This window comes from Electrona antarctica (genome assembly GCF_951216825.1).
Source record: "Electrona antarctica genome assembly, chromosome: 9".
NCBI classification, from domain to species: Eukaryota; Metazoa; Chordata; class Actinopteri; order Myctophiformes; family Myctophidae; genus Electrona; species Electrona antarctica.
The window spans coordinates 10,816,410-10,836,480 of record NC_136790.1 but is presented as its reverse complement, the minus strand read 5'-3'; the positions used below and the strand labels follow the sequence as shown (position 1 = coordinate 10,836,480).

The 20,071-nt window shown below is 41.8% G+C and overlaps 1 pseudogene across 1 annotated transcript in view; it reads left to right on the top strand.

Annotated features, from left to right (window-relative positions):
- Nucleotides 1-20,071, top strand: part of LOC306929305 (F-box only protein 4-like) — an 82,463-nt pseudogene that overhangs the window by 33,389 nt on the left and 29,003 nt on the right. The gene's annotated exons all lie outside the window — the stretch shown is intronic.

Sequence of the window (20,071 nt, the reverse complement as noted above, 5' to 3'; positions counted from 1 at the left end):
CTCTAACTGCACGGATCTGTGGATAACTTTGTATGCCAACTCCCTAGAGGCCAAGGAAAAACCTTTGCCTGGCATTTTTCACATCTGCTCTTTATAGCGCCACCAGGAGGCCGACATATGTAAAACACATTTTCTAATATTACTCCTTCAGATTTTAGCCAAATTTCACGCAAATCGGTACACATGCTCTCCATAGTCATGTGATCAAGACGGGTTTGTTTGATTTCTCATAATCCACCCTCATTGGCTACGATTGGCTTCTAAACTTTTCAGGAGTAGCCCGCTTTGTACCCGTTTTGTACAAATCGCCACAACTACTCAACGCAGCGTCCGATTGTGGTGAAACTGTGCATGCTTATTCCCACTAGGCTTTGGAATAAATGCCACTTGACCGTTTTAAAATCAGCCTCATGGTGGCGCTACAACAGGCCAAGCTGTGACACACACACACACACACACACACACACACACACACACACACACACACACACACACACACACACACACACACACACACACACACACACACGTTTATATTGCTCCTAAACATTTTGCCAAACATCACACACACACTCCTATCATCCTGGTGGAGACCTGTGCCCAGAAGGGCACTTTTTCTAGTTGTTTATGTGATTGGTGAATACACAAAAGATTAACATTGAATGACAGAATACAGTTTTTGGAGAATAAAACTAGCACCCTATAGTCTGCCAAATCTCGATAAACGTTAGCATCTTACATCACATCACCTTGTTGAAGCTAAGATCAAACAAATATGTTGTTTAATATCTATATGAACATAGACTACGTCCTCACAACATGACTTCATTATTGCTGCCGGTTTAGCAAATGACTTTGCTAAGCCGAATGGCCCACTGCACACTTCCCCAGGTCTTTAATCGCCAGTGGCCGTGATGAAATGAGTGAACATTGGTGTGATTAATCACTCACACTCACTGCAGATGAAATGCAGGGAGGGGACTCAGGGAGGGTTCCTGGAGAGGCACAGGAGAGAATAGGCAACAATAATACAAAATAATCTACAGCTATAACACTCCACAACCAATCTTCCTCCTTTTATAAAATAGAAACGTAGATCCATGCAGTTTAATCTAAACTCTACATTCTATCAGTTCAAAGATGAAGGGCACGTAGCACTGACTCAAGCAGGTTGGAGGTAACACACGCCATATGCATAGAGATATGCATCATTTTGGATACATACTATAACTAGAAAAAGTGCCCTTCTGGGCATAGGAGGATAGGAGTGTGTGATGTTTGGCAAAATGTTTAGGAGTAATATAAACATGTTTTGTGTGTGTGTGTGTGTGTGTGTGTGTGTGTGTGTGTGTGTGTGTGTGGGTGTGTGTGTGTGTGTGTGTGTGTGTGTGTGTGTGTGTGTGTGTGTGTGTGTGTGACACGGCTTGGCCTGTTGTAGCACCACCATGAGGCTGATTTGAAAACTGTCAAGTGGCATTTCTTCCTCAGCCTAGTGGGAATATGCATGCAGTTTCACCGCAATCCGACGCTGCGTTGAGTAGTTGTGGCGATTTGTACAAAACGGGTACAAAGCGGGCTACTCCTGAAAAGTTTAGAAGCCAATCGTAGGCAATGAAGGTGGATTATGAGAAATCAAACAAACCCGTCTTGATCACATGACTATGGAGAGCATGTGTACTGATTTGCGTGAAATTTGGATAACATCTGAAGGAGTAATATTAGAAAATGTGCTTTACATATGTCGTCCTCCTGGTGGCGCTATAAAGAGCAGATGTGAAAAATTCCAGGCAAAGGTTTTTCCTTGGCCTCTAGGGAGTTGGCATACAAAGTTATCCACAAATCCGTGCAGTTGGAGGTAAAAACACCTTTCGGCCAGTTATAGCGCCACCATGAGGCTGAGTTGAAAATGTTCAAGTGGCATTTCTTCCTCGGCCTAGTGGGAATGTGCGTGCGCAATTTCACGGAAATCACACGATGTGTTCATGATTTGCAGCATTTTGTTTGAAACTGAGCACTCCTGCGAACTTTGGAAGCCAATCTTAGCCAATCAGGATGGAGTCTGAGAAATCTGAAAGACGCGTTTCGTTGAATGGCTCTAGAGAGACTATGTACCAATTTGCGTGATGTTTGGACAAAATCTGTAGGTGTACTGTCCAAAAACTTGTTTTGCACAAAGCGGCCTCCTGGTGGCGCTATAACAGGCCGTTCTGAAAATTTTGGGGCAGAGGTTCATCGTTGGCATCCAGGGAGTGTGTGTGCAAAATTTTACATATGTCGGCCTCCTGGTGGCGCTATAAAGAGCAGATGTGAAAAATGCCAGGCAAAGGTTTTTCCTTGGCCTCTAGGGAGTTGGCATACAAAGTTATCCACAGATCCGTGCAGTTAGAGGTAAAAACACTTTTCGGCCAGTTATAGCGCCACCATGAGGCTGAGTTGAAAATGTTCATGTGGCATTTCTTCCTCGGCCTAGTGGGAATGTGCGTGCGCAATTTTACGGAAATCACACGATGTGTTCATGATTTGCAGCATTTTGTTTGAAACTGAGCACTCCTGTGAACTTTGGAAGCCAATCTTAGCCAATCAGGATGGAGTCTGAGAAATCTGAAAGACCCGTTTCGTTGAATGGCTCTAGAGAGACTGTGTACCAATTTGCGTGATGTTTGAAAATCTGTAGGTGTACTGTCCAAAAACTTGTTTTGCACAAAGCGGCCTCCTGGTGGCGCTATAACAGGCCGTTCTGGAATTTTTGGGGCAGAGGTTCATCGTTGGCATCCAGGGAGTGTGTGTGCAAAATTTGGCATCGACCGGGTTAACGGTGCCGGAGATTAGCTGTTCACAGACGGACGGACACACGGACGGACGGACACACGGACACACGGACACACGGACGGACGGACGGAGTGCAAAACATACTCTCTCCCCATGCCTTCGGCCTGGTGGAGACAATTACGAAAATAAGTAGCTAAATGCCAACTGAATTTAATGGGCTGACACTTCAAAGGCAATACTTTCATCTGGGTCTCAACATACTCACTGTGAAACCTCCTCTTAAAAGAATAAAGCCTAGTAGCATAATCACTTTAACACCTGGAGTATTAATAATCCATGGATAGTCACATGAGGCATCATATGCAATGAACGTGAGTAATTGCTACCATTAAACTGTGGCAGCAATGATACATGAACAGAACATTACAGTATAAAATCAATGTATCCTGTCAGCGTGACTGCAAACAGACAAGAAATTAAATAGAACATTCACCTCATAATATACAATCTGGCCATAGTAGTAGTAGTACACAACCAAAGCCAAGTATTAGATACATAGTTTGGGGTAATGTTTATCTACTAAAACATTTGATGGCCCAGGCCTGCCTAGCGGTCCAGGCACCTAGAGTGGTGCGGGTTCGAGTCCCTATCCCGACGACCTTTGTTGCGTGTCTCCCCCTTAGAGTATATATGAATAGAGACGGCACCCGGAGGAAACCCTGAGGCGAAATGGACATAGTGGCCGAATTTGGTATTGCAGCGCTGGGCCAAACTCATGACCGCGCTGGTCCGTTGACTATCATTGTGCACGTTCATGATTGTGGCAGCGGTGGCCGAACGGATAGCGGCGCGGTCTAGATACCGGAAGGTTCCCAGTTCGAATCAGCCGTCCGACACGTTAAAATTACCACCGCTGAAATGCCCTTGAACAAGGCATCAACCACTACGATGAAATGTGTTCTATGAGCAGGGCCTGGCTGGAAACAAGTTCTTGAGCTTAGCCCAGATACCCTGGGTAAATATAGATTTCATTTCATTTTCATTTCACACGTGAACGCTGTTTCATACGTGAAGGCCGCTGTTTCATACGTGAACGCGTGCAATGATAGTCAACGGCCAGCGAGTTCATGTGTTTGGGGCAAATCCATCCCAGAATGCACTCTGTTCCTGAGTGAAATCGCCTCATGCACTTTTGAGCAACTTAATGCAAGTGGATGGGAGGAAATATGGGTCTCTATTCATATATACTCTAAGGTCTCCCCCCCCCCCCTATTTCTCTCCCTGTTTCCTGTTAACCTACTGTGATCTATCAATGAAGGCAAAAATCCCCAAACATGCAAAAATATATCTTTCAAACATTTGATGAGAATACTCACCAAAGCTTATAGGGAATCAACCAGTAACAAGATCAACATCATCCCAACAGGATGTTGATAGGTTTTTTGGGACTTATTTGTAGATTTGTTGTTTTGCGGATGTCGTATTGCATGTGTCCTGCTTAATTATAAATCTTATGCCCCATGCCCTGCAATAATTATGAATCGGGACATGTGCCCTATGCCTTTATATCGTCATGCCCTGTATCCTACTGATTTTAATTCTCCCCCAGCCAGCGTGTATAGATAAATAATTGTTTTCTCCTGTTTGCCAAAACACCCACCGTATCTGTTGGAAAACATGTTTTTTCCCTTGAGTTTGTATGCTCCCGTAGCAGACAAGTAGTCTCCCTTTAACGTTTACTAGTCTCCAACTAACTTGACTAGAACCCAGTTATGGACTACAAAAGTCACCCTTAAACTACATATCCCATGCATTATGCTTCCTGGTTTTGATAGGAAGTGACATGTGTGTACATCTCTTGGTTGTTTGACACTTAGTTCTGTGTGCCTTCTCAAATCTTGATAAAAATTATATATATACCGTGTCCATTTTGTGACATGGAGAGAGACATTTTGTAATTGGCTGTATGTGGATCTGTTCTGTGCTCTCCGAACTAAATTGAATTGGCAAAATCATATATGCTCCTGACTGGACCTCACTTCTTTTTTGTGGACTCATCTATTCTATTGGGTATTTAAAGGTATTTAAAGGTATTTTTCTAAGAGTATTTCCTGCTTAAGGTAACATTTGGATATTGATCATTCTCCTTAAAAGTATTCCTGTTAATCTAAAAGGTTTATAACCATTTTTGTAAATTGTTAGAGGCTCTCTGCCTAGGTTTTTGGTGCTGAGTATTTATTTGTACTCTGATTACTCTCAAAAGTATTTTTATAGTAATACAGTCCTTATTATCATTATTAAATATGTAATCCTTAAATTTACATAACAGATGTGATAAACTATAATTTGTCTTCCTGCCCAATTTATCACATATAGGCTACTGCTGCAAGGCCACACACTGAATTTGAACTGCTTGGATAGTCACAATAATACAGGGTGTTATAATATACTAGTCCTTACCCGTTCAAATATATGAACACCAAATGATGTACAGTGTGGGTACAGCGATGTAATAGATCCTATTATTGATGTATGTATTTTGAGGTGTAATCAGTCTGGTGTCAGAGGCACTTGCCCGCGGGGTGCATACGTTGGTTAGACTTACCAACAGTCCTCCAGTCATTAGGCCGACAACAGGTTAAAAGTAACCCGTGCTGCGGGTTTAAAATCACCTGTGGCTCCTGACATGTGCTGCGGGTTAAAACTAACCTGTGGCGGGTTAAATATCACCGTGCTGTCCGTGTGCGGTTAGAGTTAGGGCCCGGTAGGGTTTTTGGTAGGGTCTCAGACTCATGACTGTAGGACTGTTGGTATGTATAAAAAAACTGGTGGAGCAACAGCTCCACCAGAGTGTTCCACCTGAATATAACGTCTTATATTCAGGCCAATAGGGTATACTTACACAAGAGGCTTATACTTACTACAAATTTAAAGTATGTTTATTAAAGTTAAAATCTCCAAGAAGCCGGACCGAGCTAGTATAATCTTTTATGGGATGCTCACGCTAATGGAGCATCAAACATATAGGTTCCGATATTCCATATCATGTAATTGGTTTCCAAAAACAGTGGGAGGGGCCTATATGTCGTACGGAAAACATGGGTGATTCATCCCTTCAACCCAAATGAAATGAAGATAATTTCAGTGAACCCACTAGTTCCTGAGTTCTGACACACTGAATAACAGTGAGTAAAGCTGGTTGCACACCGGCCATGTTTTTCGGAAAACCGATGGAGAAACGCCGCTTAAAAATCTGAATTCGCACCCGGTGTATGGAGACCTTAACAACACATTCCTCTATTAAAGTTGTTCTTTACCAGGTGGGTGGGTGGGAAGGATTGGGAAAGGAGTTGTGGGAGAAAATATAAAAACAAAGAGTTGTATTTTCTTTCTGTGAGACTTGCATAGTATGATGTCATACTCTTTGAATAAAATTTGTTAAAAAAAAAAAAAAAACAGGGGTTCTCAACGTTTTTGGCTGGGGACCCCCGGAAATGCTTTGGCCATGTCTTTTTTTTTAAAATAATTTGGGGACCCCCCAAAATAATTTGGCGACCCCCCCCCTAGGGGTCGCGACCCACGGGTTGAGAACCCCTGCTTTAAAATAGCCTCTGAATGTAGTTGGCTGATATCTTGCAAGCTATCCTGCAGCATTCTGCTTTGTAAACATAACAGATTCACTTATATCATAATGCATTCACTTTAGTAAATGGTATAACCAGTCAGAACACCTGTCAGAACATCTCACAGCAGGCCACTTTTGGTTTCCTGACCCAGTGGTTGAGAAACGCTGTGCTAAATTATCTCTTTTCTCTGCTGGACAGTACAGTGTTGAGTGCTTTACTCCCTTGGGTGCCATTCCCTAACAAGAGAATAAATTAATATGGATTATGTGTGCCGAGGCATGACACATAGTCAGCTCGCACGCACGCACGCACGCACGCACGCACGCACAACACGCAGTATGATTGATGATTGGAAGTCTTTGATTGAATGATCTAATGGTCTATATGTGTGCATGTGAGTTTGTGGGGGTCTAAAAGTAGGTGCAGTTCCAATTGCCAGGGTAGATGGACATATAAATAAGCACTGCACCAATCGCTCCCGCTCACACGCACGCACGCACGCACGCACGCATTCACATGCACATTCAGCAATGCCTCTTCATGTATGACCTGAGAAAAAAATAAGCACTACTCAGCTCAAGATTTGGGGTCAGTGTCTTGTTCATGGACACCTCAACACATAGTTGGGGCCGATTATTGAACTGGGGACTTTTTGTTAACATGCAGGCAGCCTCTCTATCCTTTCAGCTATGGCCGCCCAATAAACTTCAGTCACTGTGAGGAGTGCATAAGATGGCCCACGGTGCTCCCTCCTCACTGTGAGGAGTGCATAAGATGGCACACGGTGCTCCCTCCTTGATGCTGAGTGCCGAGCAGGGAGTCTTTGGTATGACCCGGCGGGGGATCGACCCCCAAACTCCCGACCACCCAGTCGCAGGGTGGACACTCTAACCACAGCTGCCAGATGGTAGTGCTACCCTTCAAACAATCCACTGCCCCATGGATATAATCCATTGATAAAATATATTTATTAATAAACCAGACCGGAGTTGCAACTGTGCTTGGGCTGCTTTTTCCATCTACAAATCTCTTTGGCAAAAATAGCCGATCGACAAGCTCATAGCACGTCGCCACATGACTCATTTTGAGCTTGCAGATCAGCTTTTTTGATGGAGAGAGTGAAGATACAGGTCATGATTACACTATAATCAGCAAGCCTGAGAGCTTAATGCAGACAGCTCTAGTTGCACACTTACAATGGATGTGTCTCCTGTAATTATGTTCATGTGATTAAACCCCGGGCAAAATATAAAAAATAACGACGCAGTCTTGCTCGGTGTAGTGAATTACAATATACTTGAGTTTGAATTGAAAATCAAATCATGCAATCAGATACATTCAGACCTTTATGAATATGACGTGTTCTAAGTGTGGTCTCTCGTGTATTTCCTTATCGAAGATTAAAACTATCGTCCCATTTATTAAACTCCACAAATGAACAGTGAACAAGGAAAGACTGCTTTCATCTCTTATTACCCATGCAGACAAATGGAATAAACGAGACATTTGAGGCATTACTTGACTGAGGATATGATATGATATGATATGAACTTTATTTGTATAGCGCTTTTCAAAACATAGTTCCAAAGTGCTGCACAGAGCAAGATTAAAAACAGCAAGAAACAACAAACAATAACAAAATGAAAATGGCACACAAAACAACAACAAGAATGTATGTACAAATGGCTATAGTTAAAAAACACTCTGTGTAAAGGTGGGTTTTCAGACGTGACTTAAATAGGGGGACGGATGGTGCTACCCTAATGTGCACTGGCAGTGCGTTCCACAGTCTGGGTGCCCGAGCGGCAAAAGCCTGGTCACCCCGGGTAACTATAGGTTTGTTCGAGGGACAACCAGGAGGGCCTTATCCGAGGATCTAAGGGTGGGCCCGGATTTAGGGAGGGACAGCATCTCACGGATGTAAATAGGGGCCAGCCCATTTAGGGCTTTGAACATAATTAGTAGAATCTTAAAGTCACATCTGGCGCTCACCGGCAGCCAGTGAAGATCTGCAAGTATTGGTGTTATATGGTCCCGTTTCTTTGTATTAGTCAGTAGTCGAGCAGCAGAGTTCTGTATTAATTGTAGACGGGATGTAATTTTCTTCGGAAGGCCAGAGTAGATGGAATTGCAGTAATCGAGACGTGATGATATGAGGCGTGAATAACAGTTTCGAGGTCCGGGGCTGAGAGGAATGGCTTGATTTTGGCTACTGGAAGTAACAGGATTGGACGACTGTTGTTACCTGTTTATTGAAAGAGAGGTCTGAATCAAAAATCACCCCCAGGTTACGGGCTGCAGGAGTGACATTAGTGGAGAGGGAACCAAGTTGTAAGTGCAGTGCAAGGGTTAAGCTAGAGGGGCCAAATAAAAATAATCTCTGTTTAATTGGAGAAACTTCTGTGTCATCCAGTCTTTGATGTCTGGCAGATAGGCAGGCCAGTAAGCGTGGCATATTACCTGGACCTGGTTTTAGTGGCATATAGAGCTGAGTATCGTATGCATCTTATGTAAAATTGTGTTGTTGCTTGTTATTTTTTTGTATGTTGTGATCATGTTGTACTCAATAAATACAAAAATTAAATGCCACAACATTTTTGTCATTGACAATAATTATACTCATAAATGACTTTACTCCACTTAAAAATATACTTTTAAGTACATGTACAATTGTACACACATGCACACAAGCCCACGCTCACTCACGCACACGCACACACACACACACACACACACACACACACACACACACACACACACACACACACACACACACACACACACACACACACACACACACACACACACACACACACACACACACACACACACACACACACACACACACACACACACACACACACACACACACACACACACACACACACACACACACACACACACACACACACACACACACACACACACACCTGCACACATACGCACACACATACAGTGCGCGCACACACATACACGCGAATGGCCATTGGCTGAATTAATGTCCTGGTGACATTTGCCCTTTTTGTGTTTTTATTATCAGGAGTCCAATATATTTGGCCCAGCAGTAAAAGGACAAAGCATGCTTCTTTCCCCTCTTCAATTTCTGCCCATTGGTCTCAGACATTGGCAGAAACAAACTCACAGACACATACTGTAGTCGTATTATAGTAAGTATACTGTATTTGCCAAGCATAGCACCATCCCTACAAAGAAAACCCACAGTCTAAACAGACTAGCCTGTTTTGGTGTGCTTGGATACAGCTAGGAATTCCATGGTGCCATAAATTTGGATTGGTTCTTTCAGCAGCCATTGATTTCCGTTCGCGGGCACATAGAGCAGAAAAATAGAGCTGGAGGGAAAGACAGACAGAGAAGAGACGAGGAGCAAAAAAGGCTGTTTATGCATGGTCATAAATTGTACCTTTATGGCCTGTCCACGGTTCACTAAATCACGCTGTGCCTCCGTATCATTCAGTAGGTCACGGAAAGAGCAAGAGGGAGGGAAAGACTGAAATGGAGAGCAATTTAGGCCGCCAGGGCATAAGTGTAAGAGGGAGGAGCAAAGGATGTTGGCTGAAGAGGAAATCAAAAATAAAGAAGGCAACGGAAAAATGATGCCTACAGTTGGGTGCCACCGATATTGTCCCTTATCATTTGACCCATTTAGGCCTGACCTCAAAATTAAAAGAAATCCTTCTAAATCCTCCAGTTTTCTGAAATAAATATTTTCACGATTTTTCAAAAATAGCAGACCTACAAGCTCGTAGCGCGCCACTCGGTGGCACGCTATGTCAATGAGCTTGTAGATCTGCTATTTTTCAATAGCTAAATTATAACATGTTTAAAACACCAAAAGGGGTTCCCGCAGATCACGCAAACCTCAGCAAAAAGAAAAGGACAATATCGATGGCCTCCAACTGTATATGTGGAGATACTGTAAAAGCCTACAACTGAAATGGTCTAACTAGAACAGCGCTATATGTTGTCCAGCCTACTTATACTTCATGTAAACCCATTTAATCACTGTTGCGTGTTTGTTCTTGTCCAGCAACAAAATTAGCGACTGTGAGGGGAGATAGGAGCATCTGTTCTGTGGTAAATGTCCTTGTTTGTCCACCTCTTCTTCCTTGAATTGTTGGCAAAGGTAGGCCTATATGTGTTTTTGTGTGAATGTATATAGTGCAATTTGTCATCAATGCTGTTTTATTGGAATTTACAGTCAATTTACCTAAAAACTTCACCCCCACGTGTGTCATGGTCAAGACATTTATTCTCCTTTTCATGAATAAATAGAAAACTAATTTAAAGAATATACTATTTTCCTCATAGTAGCACTACAAGTAAATGGACTGCATTTAAATGAGTACTGCACACTCAGGCTTACAAAATGTAAAGGAAAAATAATCCTCTCATTCATATTTGTATATTTTTTGAGGGGCGCTAGCCCCTCCTACATCCAGCTTGTATTTACTGTCCACAAACTTCGTCTTAAACAAACATTAAATTCCCATTGACAATGAATGGAGAATTTTACGTCATAGTGTCTGAGCAAATAGGCAAAGTGTCTTTTTTACGACATGATGATGTAGGATGATAAGAGCGCCCCTGACACTTCACATGGGTGTGATTTTATTATATAAATATGGAATTTTACGCCTTAATCTTCACGAATCAACCGTGCTAACCTAAAAATAACCGATTTAATGGGAAAAGCGACTGCTCTAAACTAAAATGAGTGGCAGCCATTTTTTGGATGGCTTGATTCTATGCTTAAATTAATTGATATAAATATTTTTGGAAATCTCAATAGGAAAAATGAATGGCCTATTTTTGAGTGGCACCGCAAAATGGCCACCACTGCTATATGTCCTATTCCTCGGCTCAGTATAGATTCCTGCAAGCTTGAACACAGTCAAATCCTCAATGTTAATGTATCCATTTGCAACTGCGTTAGAACCTCGCGGGTTCATTAATTTATTTACATTTGTACAACAGTCACACTCAGGATTCAAACTGTGTGGAGTCAGTGGACTGACACACAGTCTCATGTGAAACCGAGCAGATATCTTATTCATTGGAAAAGTCAATGGGGCCCTGAACTGAACCACCGCTGTGTGAGTGTCCTCTTCCTAACCATTTGTGATGGGTGTAACACGGAGAGCCAGCAGCCCATATTCAAAGAATGAGAGGGCCTTCCATCTGTTCTCTTCACACATCCATGGCACACACATCGAATGTGACAGAACTACTCCCATTACATGCCACCCGTCGTGTGTGTGTGTTCAACTATAGTACATAGTCACTGGCATTAAATTAACTTACTACACCACCATCCCACACCTCCACCCAGTCCCCTACCCCTCGGTTTCTAATCATCTACAGTATATTGCAGCCTTGCCTTTGCTTATTCCTCCACTCCATTCCAAAATAGCCTACACATCTGCCCATGGCAGGCTGAAGGAAGGCACAGCCTGTGAAGGTAAGGCCTGGGCCTGTGCCTACAGTAAATCTGTGCCGGGGATAGTGATATAGTGTTCACATTTCAGTATCACGCTTGCCTCTGTTTCTGTTTTCAAAGACTTCAGCAGCCAATAGTAGTAATAACTTAATGGGTGGAACCATGGAACAACACACCAAATCAATCTAGCTGGACCTTGTACCACAAGGATATGTAACTCTATCACTACCAAGTCTACCATTCATAAATTATGCTAAACTATCACTAGGTGTTGGGGCCAATATTATTGTGAACAATACTCCTAAGTATATGGAATAATATAAAAAAGGCATTTTCAATGCTGAAGAAATTGTCTTTTTACAATCTGACTCATGATTGCAACAAAAGGGAGACACAGGCACAGTTAAAAGTGTATACAAATATATTTATTTAAAGGTTAACTAACTAAATCACAAGTATAAGATGTCAGTAAATATGAATGATCATCAGTGTGTAAGCAATGCATGTGTGCGAGTGTATGTGCAGTGGGAATGTTGTAAGGTGTAAACCAAGGCACACAAACAAACAAACCAGTAGAGAGGAGAAAAGACTCAGGAGTGAAGGCAGATTGACACTTATATAGGCGTGGGACACACCAGACTCAGGTGTGGTCCAATCTCACTGACGATCCAACTCCACCCTGCCAATCAGCCCTAGCAGTGGCCATGTTAGGCAGGGTAGGAGAGGGTCGTCACACCCCCCCCCCCCCCCCCCCCCATAAAACAGGGACCCTAGGGTCACTGAAAACCAACTAGATCAAACAAACCAAAATGTACCATTAGCTCAATTAAGAAGTACTGCTGACTCCCCATCCAGCTCAACCACAACCTCAGCAACTCAGACAGAGTCGAGAAGCACTTTAAGAGAACAGGATTGACCCAGCTAGTATGGGAAGAACACCAGAGATATTTAACAGGTACTTTAGTTCTGACATGTATTGTGAAAGGACAATCTAAGGACAATGTGAGAGAGCTGACAAATTGTCTGAGAGTGCACAGGCCAAATCTCATGCCATCCTACAGAGAAACCAAAAAGGTACCGTACCGTAGCCAACCAGTCTCCAAGCTTTCACAGGCCAAATCCCGTGCCAAGTTCAGAGGAACCAAAACAATGACCACACAATCAGAACATGGACCTCACCAAAACGTCAACTATGACGCTAGACCAGACCTCAGGCATTACAGGTGTCCTCCTTGCTCTCAAGGCCCAGGAGACAAACACCACACCATAAGCACCCAATCCCAAATGACTTCAGACGACACTGAAATCCAAATGTGAGCCCAATGAACTGCACCTCGGTACCATGTATTAAGTCTTTGACCATTTGACATGTTCTATGATACTCCCTCACAAACCCTCAACTCCTGAGAGCCCTACCTGTACTCCACACCAACAATAATTTCAGAACGACTCAATTTACCTGTCCAAACTACTACTTGAGCCAATGCAACAAACAAAACAAACAAGATAAAACAAAGGGAAGTTCAGGTTCTTAATTCACCATAAGCAAATCTTCCTCCCCATACTGATACAAGTACTGTAGCAACCATTGCAAAATGCTCCCTCCCTGGTGGATACAAGGATAAAGACTCAAAGACAGAGAGAGCTTTCCCCCAAATAGATAACTCACCGTCGTCTTCATGTGTCCTACTGGCGGGAGGTATTTATGCACTTGAGCCCGATGGGTAGATTGGGCAACCATGAAATGGCAACCCTCTCAAAGCCATGGATGTGCCCCCAGGGCCGCACGGAAGACACACAAAAACAACAAACAGTTTAGCAAAAATAATAAACAAATGAGTACCCCTATCGAGGCCCCATTTCTTTAACCTATCAGGGAAAAGCTCCACACTTCCTTGCACCACCAGGGAGACAAGCACGTGTCAATATGACCCCTCCCTCTTCATGAAACTAGAAAAACTAATTTTCTCAAAATTAGAATATCAACTAATAACCAAAACAGTTACACACTGAATATGTCTAAACTGCATCTGTATCTCCCATTATTTTAGCACTTAACAGGTAGTACTGGTACTCACCACTGGAGAACACTACCCCTGCAAGGCCCAAATTCCTGGACTGATAGATGACCAAACCAAAGTGCTAACAACCAATTTTCAAACATTCTAGGAATCCATTTTGTCCTACCAACTTAGGCGAGCCCCCATGTTACAATCTGACTCATGATTGCAACAAAAGGGAGACACAGGCACAGTTAAAAGTGTATACAAATATATTTATTTAAAGGTTAACTAACTAAATCACAAGTATAAGGTGTCATATGAATATGAATATGAATGATCATCAGCGTGTAAGCAGTGCATGCGTGCGAGTGTATGTGCAGTGGGAATGTTGTAAGGTGTAAACCAAGGCACGCACACAAACAAACAAACCAGTAGAGAGGAGAAAAGACTCAGGAGTGAAGGCAGATTGACACTTATATAGGCGTGGGACACACCAGACTCAGGTGTGGTCCAATCTCACTGACGATCCAACTCCACCCTGCCAATCAGCCCTAGCAGTGGCCATGTTAGGCAGGGTATAGTAGGAGAGGGTCGTCACAGTACCGATTGTCAACAAGTTTAAGGAATGGCATACAGTAGGAATTCAGGTGATAAATGATCTATACCAGGACGGTACCATGAGGAACAGTATGGGCTACCCCAGATACGTTTTATTTTTTATTTCTACAAATATTATTTATAAATATATTATTTAAATTCCATACCCCCAATATAAAAAAGGACATGGACCAGAGCAAATTGAGAGGCTTGTGTGCCTATCTTTGAGTTGTCTTGTCCATCTGTGCAAATTTATGTCTGCGTATATCAATTCCTATTGTGTTTCCCGTGCTGCCTGCTGAAGAAGACAAAAACGAGTTATACAAATGTATTTCCCTATAGGGAACATTAGTACCATCAACAGCAGGCAGTCGTGGGAACGAGACTTACGTGTGTGATATATAATGTATGTGATAATGTGATATATATGTATGTGATATATAACAATTACAAGCTTAAATTCAAGATTATACATACATTACAAACTACACCACATCAAAGGAGCAAATATGATAAAGACATGCTCCGGTAAATGTGGGTACATACATTCATCTAATCATTAGATAATAGATGCATTTATGTACCCACCACGTTTTCCTTGCATCTTAAATTAATTAGCCAGTGGCTTTGGCTGAAAAGGAAAGACCCTATAGCTGGTCTCCGAAATAAGCAGGCTGGGCAGATGCAGAGGGTGGTGCTTCTGGGACGCCAGAATGCACTGCTGAGCCTACTGGAGACGTCGTGGGGTTAAATCAGCGAAACGTTGGTGAAAGTAGGACCCCACTTGACAACCCCTGTGTCTGTCCAGCTGTCTCGACATCACAGTGCTCAAGTCTTCCATCCTTAGTAGGGGTGTAACGATACATTGTAACAGCGATATACGATACGTATCACGATACATGGTTGATGATACGATACATATTGGTTCATTATGGCGATACGATCCGATACAATTCAATGATTTGAAATCGATACAGTAACTATTTAAAATACATTGACATTTTTTTTAATTAAGTAATTAAACCCCTCTTTTTCATTTTTCTTCTAAAAATGGCTAAATACCACGCACAAAAATGTAGTATTGATACGATTCATTGCATAGCAAAACGATTCAATACCGATTATTTCCATTGCAAAACGATACGATACATAGACAGTCAATGTTGCTGTTTTCATTTCGATATACTTCGATTCTTGAAAGTTACTGCGATGCAGTTACTATATTGTTACACCCCTAATCCTTATTGCGGTATGCGGTCAAGTGCAAGCCTGGCTCAGGGAGTAGGACGCCCCTGCCTTGCAGAGTCCCTAGGCACTTTGGACTTAAAGCTGCTATAAACAATAATATGTCAACATTTTAATGACTTCATTTATTTATTTATTTTTTGGTATTCACAGCCAGCAATGAGTAAAACGCTCCCAGAAAAAAAATAGTCTCTGTGACACATATAGGGGCCACAATCTGCATTCAAAGATGTTCCTAGAAGCTTTGTCATTGGTCGAAAAAAACCCGGTCGAAATGACTAACCAATCAGGAAGTAGACAGGCAAATCGACCAATGACAAAGCTTCTAGGAAAATCTTTGAATGCAGATTGTGGCCCCTAGATGTGTCACAGAGACTACATTATTTTTGGGAGCGTTTTACTCATTGCTGGCTGTCTGAATACCAAAAAAAATAAAAATAAAAAGGTTGTTAAAATTTTGACATTATTGCTTATAGCAGCTTTAACATCATGTCCTGTGTTTTCGAAATCATACGTTGTGTGGAAGTTAAGAACCAAAATAATATAAATTAAAACAGGGTGTAGGATTGAACTTAATCCCCTGCCTACAAGGAATCATTAAGTATTCTGTGCTGTGCAAGGTTGTCAATTTTACAATGTTGGCTTGATGATGCTGTACCATCTGTCTCCAGTTGGCTCCACAACTGCAACTGCTCCCACTGCTCCCACTAGAACGGCTCACACGTGTTCTCCAAGGAGCCATGAATGGATTTTTCTTGTTTGGAGCCCGGTTGTGGAATATGTGGGAGGAGAATATGCAGAAATATCATCAAGGGGTTTCGCAAATTAAGGAACCACGTTCCTGTCAAATTCAAAGGTTTTATGATTTCGAAGACTATATGACAATATGAGCATTAAGAAGAAGATGATGTATGGACATATGCATGTATGTATGTATGTATGTATGTATGTATGTATGTATGTATGTATGTATGTATGTATGTATGTATGTATGTATGTATGTATGTATGTATGTATGCATGTATACGTGTGTGTATGTATGTATGTATGTATGTATGTATGTATGTATGTATGTATGTATGTATGTATGTATGTATGTATGTATGTATGTATGTATGTATGTATGTATATGTATATGTATATGTATACGTATATGTATGTATATGTATGTATGTATGTATACGTATGTATGTATAAGTATGTATGTTAGTTTGTTTGTGTTATGTGGTGTATATGTGAGTCATGTATCATCCATCCATCCATCTTCAACCGCTTATCCGTAGTCGGGTTGCGGGGGCAACAGCTCCACCAGAGTGCTCCAGACTTCCCTCTCCAGAGCAATATCGGCCAGTAAGTCGATGTGTTTCCTCAATCATGTATGTATCAGTTTGTGAAAAAACTAAAACTAAAATGCCTCTCCTGCCTGTCCTTCAGCCAAGGCCAAGGCTCTCTTCTCCGGCAGTGCAGTCATCGACATTCAAAGTTCTTTTGAAACAACCTGATTTCGCTATGACACCCGGACATTAAACTGTCCATTCTTGTTTCCTTGTTGAGTTTTAAATCAGCATCTGTGAGAGTTACCTCAATGGTGCGTCTTAAAAGCTCATTACTTCCTGGTGTCTGGTGTCATACCATTAATCTGGTGTCATACCATTAATCTGGTGTCATACCATTAATGTCATACCATTAATGTCATACCATTAATCCTAACCCTAACCCCTGGCCGTTCAGATACAGTCCTACAAGATTTGCAAGCAATGTACCGGCATATTTATGTGAGTGGCAGCAATCTTGTTTCTGCATTTATGCCTGCTTGGGACCTACAGTACAACATAAGGCAGGGGTTCTCAACGTTTTTGGCCGGGGACCCCCGGAAATGCTTTGGCAATGTCTCGGGACCCCCGCCCCGCCCCCTCCCGACCCCCAATATAAATTGACTGCTACAATAACCTTAAACCATTTTGGGCGGGAACCCCTTTTGATGTTTTAAGCATTGTTATAATTTAGCTATTGAAAAATAGCAGATCTACAAGCTCATAGCGCGCCACCGAGTGGCGCGAGTAGTCTATATATGCTGCGGCTCATTACACCATGTGGCCACTGGGGGCGCCAGTGAGTAATTTATGTTAATTTATGTTAATTTATTCATACATTCCATACATTCCATACATTCCATACATTCCATAATCATATTGTATATATCATAAAAATCATATTATATTATAATTATTATTATTATTATTATAATCGTTTTATTTATGTATGTGATGTATTGCCATGCTTTTTGTTCTTGCTTAAGTGTTAAGCTTAAGTGTTTTACATTAAGTGCTTAAATCTCCCATCTCTCCCTATCTCTCTATGTCCCATGCCTGCGTGTTTTCAGGAAGGGGGTTGTCCCACAGATCAGACATGCCGGCTCCAGGTGTGAATAGAACAATAGAAATGTAGATTAACCTCTGTGTGCGGTGAGGGGTGGGGGATCCCTTATCTTTTACAACTGCCAGGTGGCAGTTGTAATCGGGGGTGGGGGCCATTCTCTTTGAACTGCCAGCTGGCAGATTGGGGGGTCCCTTATCTTTTTGAAGTGCCAGATGGCCGTTGTAAACCCCCCCCCCCTCCTTAAAACATCTGTTTGTTGTGTTAATGTGTTAATTAGATGAAGTTAAAAATCGGGGGGTGGGGGCCCTTATCTTTGAAGTGCCAGCTGGCAGTTGTAAACCCCCTCCCCCCTCATTAGAGGGGGTGGGGGACTATTGCGCATCATTTCTTGCATTCTTTGCATTCCAGATAGACAGGATGTAATCAGCAGATGGTTGGGGTGCGACCTCGTTTGGTCAACAACCGTTTTATGGTTGTGTTATCAGTTAGCTCTTATCTACCTGCAACAAACAAACTGCCTCAAACTGTGGTCTGTCACTATGTTAATTATGTTAATTAGAGGGGGGGTTGTATGCAGTGTGTGTGTATGGGGGTTGGCCTACTATGGGTAGGTGGGGTCTACGTTTGTGATTGGTTTATACAGGGTAGGGGCATGTCTTATCTGTATGTGTAGACTCACAATAAATACAGGGTCAAGCTAACATACAGCATCGGTAGGATCACCTCAAGTGAGCAGCCATCTTTGCTCCAACCGGACTAAGACTTCACGCATTTTTCTTCTTCTTCACCCTGCATCGGAGTTCTCTTTTCATCTACACCCCAAGACCCCAAAGACTTTTCTCTTTCGTGTTCTTCAGTTGAGATGGATCTCTCTCTCTCTCATAATGGTATGTGATATTATTTGTTTTAATAGAGTGTTTTAATAGAGTCCCCTAATGTTAGGGGGTTAGCTATTGTAAATAAGCCAATGTAAAATCACACAATTATAGTAGGGTTAAAAATACAACATCACTTGCATTGATCATTATTATTAAATGATCATAGAATGAGCATAGAACGCTTTCCAGTTTCATTTTATAATGTATAAAGTGTATCCTGTCTTTTTATAATGCATAATTTGTATCCTATTTCAATCCTATTTGTGTTTGTCTATAACATCTACCGTTTTGTCAAGTAGAGAGGAGCATGACGAGGGTGAATGGTACATAAGCCGAGCTGTGATGGGTCTACAAAACATCTGCTAGATGATCGTGTATCTTGCATTACACTCAAACGACCCCGAACTGAACGCTATGCAGGTAAATTATATTGCATGATTGATCTTTCATTTTGTTTTTAAATTTTAATTGTTTTCATGATTTAAATGTTTTTTCATATATTAATTTTTTTTCCCCCTTTGGTTTATTCATAGAAGCTGGCCAGGGATCAACACATTTGAAGACTACAATGGGGGTACAAAGAGGGGCGTAGTCATATCTGACGATGAAGAAGATTAGGAGTGTGCTCCCGTCCAATCCTACACCCCAGGCGTCACGCTCAACAAGGGCCGTGAACTACCTGTAACCGTCCACAACGACCGTTATACAACTCCGGATATACCTGATCCATTTACACCTGTGAGTAGTACACCTATAGTTGCTCATGAGTTTGATGTATACAAGTGAAGACCTATATCATCTGATACACGTTTTGTTTTTGTTTTTGTTTTTGTTTTTGTTTTGTTTTGTTTTGTTTTTTTTGTACACATTATTACATGTTTTAAAAACAAATAAACAGTGTAGCGTTGAATTGTTCTATCGACTTACTCTTATTATATAGTGTAACAGTCTTTAGCATGGCTTAGTGAGGGACTTGGCCCATATAAACATCTTGTTTTAGGTAGGAAATAATGGCGCATATCGTGAATAGTCTGGAAATATTACTGCAATCCATACGCAATCAACAGTTAAGTATTGAAACTACTTTGAGACAATATTATGATGATATCGCTAATA